At 37.3% G+C, this 5009-nt stretch overlaps 1 pseudogene; it reads left to right on the top strand.

The window, feature by feature from the left end:
• The first annotated feature begins 3178 nt into the window (after positions 1–3178).
• LOC105883358 (olfactory receptor 52E2-like) lies at positions 3179–4121 on the top strand (annotated as a pseudogene).
• The last annotated feature ends 888 nt before the right edge of the window (positions 4122–5009 follow it).

Below are 5009 nucleotides of genomic sequence, written 5' to 3' on the forward strand. Positions count from 1 at the left end.
AATGAAATGATGAAGGAGTCAGATTTTAGGAGGCAAAGATATTTTTTAAGGATATCGTAGAGGTGAGGCTTATCTCTCCATTCCACAGTAATTTATATTGCATGAGTTTCTCAGAAAAAGGAAAATATGGATATAATGCTTGACATCTGAACTCACAGGTTGGTATTTTCAGAGAGATATCATCATAAAGATTATAACTTGTGCTTGTATGAAAAAGTGTTTTGGGAATGAATGTGTACATCTGAGTGTATGCAGGTCTCTGTATTGTATTCTCTTATGCTTTTATGTTGTGTTTATGCATCCAACATACATTTTTTGAGAACCTTATAAGTTAAGGCCACTGGTATAGATACTGAGTTGTAAAATTTCCTACAGGTTATGTGACCACTGATGTATGTGTGAGGACTTTTGTTTACCCATATAAAATCATTTATTTTGTACTTTTGAGTCTAAACTACGTTAGATTTCAACTCATTATATCATGGTTGCTTTTCCTAATATAAATTTGTTTATTGTCTTTTCCTTTGTAATATACAAATATATTTAGAATGTATATATGTACATATTCACTTACTAATCCCAGAAGTCATATATTCTTCATATTCCAGTCTAAGTGCCACTTATTCAAGGAGTCTTTCCCTGATTAACTTAATTTGGTCTTCTGCTATCATTTCTATAGAACTCATATTCCACTCATGGCACTTCGTTTCCATTTACTGCCTTATGGTCTATTTTATTAACTAAATCAGGGGAAACGCCATATATGTACTATTTGAGATTATTCACTAGAATAAACACAGGGTTAGTAAATGCAGAAGCCTAGAAAATATTTTCTTAAGTTATTGAAATTTGGAGAGTTTAATGTGTTAAATGGTTCTGGTAAGAAATTAAAGGGATGATTCTGTATAAGTTTTCTTATGAATGCATATTATCATTATGAAGATTTGTTTGAGACATAAGAAAATCAGATTCTCCCCAAGAGCTGATGGCAGTGCTACCTAGTAACCAAGGGCTACTCTACACCAAATAATTTGTAGAGACTTGAGTTTTTCTCTTCTTTAAACTTCTCACTTGCTGCCTCTGTATTTATTCCCTTTTTATGGGGAAATCCCCAAGTGTTCTTTGCCGTGGAATCTCAACTCTGCACTGTAAGTATGAGAAGTATAAAGAAATAGGCTTTATTCAATAATGGATATTTCGGACATAATTAGATCTATTTACCAATCCAGTATAAGAACTACTGTGCATGTGTCAGAATGTGGGTTTCTGGATGAATAATTGAAGGGCTCTATACTAAAATGATCTAAATCCAAAACACTGAGGATGAGAAGGTAGTGAGTGGGGTAAAGGTTAAGAAATATGTTATTCATATGTCTATTTATACCTATGTGTGTATGTATATATACATATACTTATTGATATATATACACACATATATTCTGATGGACCCATAACATGCCTTTTTAAAATTATACATGATAAAAAGCAAAAAAAAAGTAATATGAAAGAAATGACATAATAATACTTTATGTGTTATACTAGTCAAATATCCAGCATAGCCAATGAAATCCAGAAGGCATAGAATATATTACTCCCATTTCAGAAACCACTCCAATGATGTCAACATCATGTCTCCATGTAGAAATATTCCTTCTGATCTCCCACTCTTAACACATCCAGTTTGGCAAATTATTAGTTTTCCAAATTTAGTATGTAACTGCTGAAGCTTGATTATCTTGATTTTAACTTTTTTCCTCTTAAACAAGGAAAATGAGATCATTTATATTTATTCCATAAGTCATTTAGAGTATGAATAGTTCCATCTTCTACCTAAAGCAATGTTTTTTTTTCAGCAATTCCCTGAAAGACATAGACCTCTGTCTGCTCACCTCCCCGAGTCACAGAAAATTCACTCACTTGAGAGTGCTGCCTGAGAAATCAAAGGGAGAGCATTCAAAGCCCTATGTTATCCAAAATAGTGTCTGCTTATTATTGATGTGAAAGCAACCATAGAAAGAAGATAAAAACCCAAGTTGGCTTTGAAAGACACTTTTATGTCCAGAGAAGTAACGTGCTTCATTATTCACCTTAGGGAAATGGAAGAATACTCTCCTTAGGCTCCAATGTATCTCTAGTCATAAATCTATAGGTTCAATGTTAACTGTGCACCTATTCAAAGCTGACTTCAACAGCTGTGGTAAAACAGTGATTATGTTACAAATCAAATTTCTTGACTAGTTCCAATAGTGGGGAGTACAAAGAAAAAAAATAAATGAAATACTATGTCATAGATTATATTATTATGGATTTATAATAAGCAATAGATGAAAATATAGCTGATAAAGCTATGCACAAGAGATTTGAAACTTATATAGTTGATAAAATCTAGGGGCCTTTTAGAAATTCCCAATAGAAGAAAATGTAGCAGATAAGTTCAGAATATTCTCAAGATCATTATTGACATGATTTATAGTTTTCTAAAATGGGCAGAGGAAAAAGTGAAGGCACAAAGATGCTGATAATCTGGAGAAATTGGCCTCATCTATTACCACTTTCTACCTTAGTAAGCTTGAGAAGCCCAGGATTCTTGACTGTTTCTTCCTGCTCCATTACAATTTTCTAGGCTATTTCCATACCAGAAATGACTGCTATCACAGGCCCTGAACAGTTTGAGTTCCATCGTTCAGATGTTATTTCAAATGTGGCATTCTCATCACCCATGCACACCCGTCACTATTTATTGTATTATGATGGTTTTCTTGTGGAGTGCAACCTCCATGAGAAGGATGTCTGATCTGCCCATTTCTTTATTCATAGTGCCATGATTTGTCACACAATAACTACTCATTACATACTTAATTATTGAATTAAATAAAAATATGTCTAGAGAGGAAATTTTCTTATTGAAAATAAGCAGAGAAAGTGATTTATATGTCCCCGTGATAATGTGAAATATCACATTAATTTTCTTTCTGTACATTCAAAGAAATATTTGGTATACTTCTGTTAATTTTATCAATATGGCCTTAAATACACCAGATTATGCATTTGAATTGTTTCCAACAACAGGTATTTAATGATCCTCTTGAACAAAATCTCATGCTTTTAGCATCTGATTGTGAACATATTGTCACAACAACATTTTCAGAAGAACTGATAGAAAGCAAAGGGAACAAAAATGCCTCCTCTCAACACTTCTCACCCCTCCCCCATCACCTTCTTGCTGCTGGGCATCCCAGGACTAGAGCACCCGCACACCTGGATTGGGATCCCTTTCTGCTTCATGTACGTGGTGGCCGTTGTCTGGAATGTGACCATCCTGGCTGTGGTGAGGGCAGAGTGAAGCCTCCACAAGCCAATGTTCCTGTTTCTGTGCATGTTCTCTGTCACAAACCTGGTCCTCTCCACATCTACACTGCCCACATGCTCTGCCTCTTCTGGCTGGGAGTCCATGACATTGCCTTTGATGCTTGCCTGACCCCCATGTTTTTCATCCACAGGTTTACTACCATGGAGTCAGGTTTCTTTCTGGCCATGGCCATTGACCGTTATGTGGGCATTTGTGACTGACTGCACCATAGCATCATTCTCACCCATAGCTACATCATCATAATGGTATCATTGTGGTGTGTCAGGGGGTAGGCTTTTTTTCTCCACATCCTATTCTGCTCAAGTAGCTCCCCTACTGTAGAACACGCATCATTGCCCACACCTACTATGAGTTCATGGCTGTGGTGAAGCTGGCATGTGTGGACACAGGAGCCACCACACATTACAGGCTCTGTGTGGCTTCTATCATTGGTGCTTATGATGGTGTTCTCATTGCTGTATCCTATGCCTTCATCCTAAGCTCTATATTCTGTCTGCCCTCCTGAGAAGCTAGCTTTAAGGCTTTGGGCACATGTGGCTCCCATGTCTGTGTCATTCTTGTTTTCTATTCTACAGCTGGCTTTTTCATTTTCACTCATCTTTTTGGAAAAAACGTGCCAGCCCATGTGCATATTTTTATTGCAAATATGTACCTTTTGGTTCCATCTTTTCTAAGTCCCATTGTGTATGGAGTAAGGACCAAGAAAATATAGGAGTGTGTTGTTAAGATTCTAAGGGTGAAATCGGCTTGATTTTAGTTGGAAAAATTAAAGAGATGGCTCATGAGAAATGGAAATACAAGAAATATTTGAGGAAAAATAACTAACTGTTCTCACACCAATGAGTGAATTGCTGAATTGAATTACCATTTGAAAATTCTGTTATTTACCAGATATCCAAAACCTCTACAAGTTCTAAATCAACAAATTATTATAACTTTTTCATTTAGTCAATGTTGGCGAACAAGTTGTTAATCACCCTCTAGCTATGTATGTTTTGGAGTTGGTTATAATTGGGAATGAGCTATAAATGAAAACAAGAAAAGCCTAAGTAGACACTTTAGAAAAACAGAATTCTCAGGAGAATTATATACTATATAATGTAGAATAAGCAGTTCAAAAGAGTTTTTACATACAGGGAAGATTAGGAGGATAGAGTGTTTCCTAACATGGGATGCCATGTTAACCCCGCAGGCACTGTGGCCCAGTTGTGAGAGTTCTCACTCCACCACCACAGGCATCTGTCTGGACAAACAAGGGCGCCACCTAGAGTCTACAAGAGTCATTGCGCCAAAGAACAGGTGCAGTAAGGATCTGGTGGTAGCTGATCCCAGGTTTGTGCCATTGATACCATCCTGTGCTCTTAGGCACACAGCACCAGGTCTACACTGGACTCAGCTTTGCAGCAATAGCCATCACACTGCCCCTGCTGGGATGGAGAGGAAAGAAACTAAGGAGAGGCTCCTCTGAGCTATACCCTATGACTGGAAGCCAAATGCTCCTCCCTTGCAGTGTGGTGGGATATGAAGAGACAAATTGCCTTGGGTACTACATGCCCTGACCTCGAAAGCTCTGGGTGATGGCAGTACCTGGAGTGGTGGGGAGATCTCCATGATCCCTGGGCCACTGGAAGTGACCCCT

This window comes from Microcebus murinus, chromosome 4 (genome assembly GCF_040939455.1).
Source record: "Microcebus murinus isolate Inina chromosome 4, M.murinus_Inina_mat1.0, whole genome shotgun sequence".
Lineage (NCBI taxonomy): Eukaryota > Metazoa > Chordata > Mammalia > Primates > Cheirogaleidae > Microcebus > Microcebus murinus.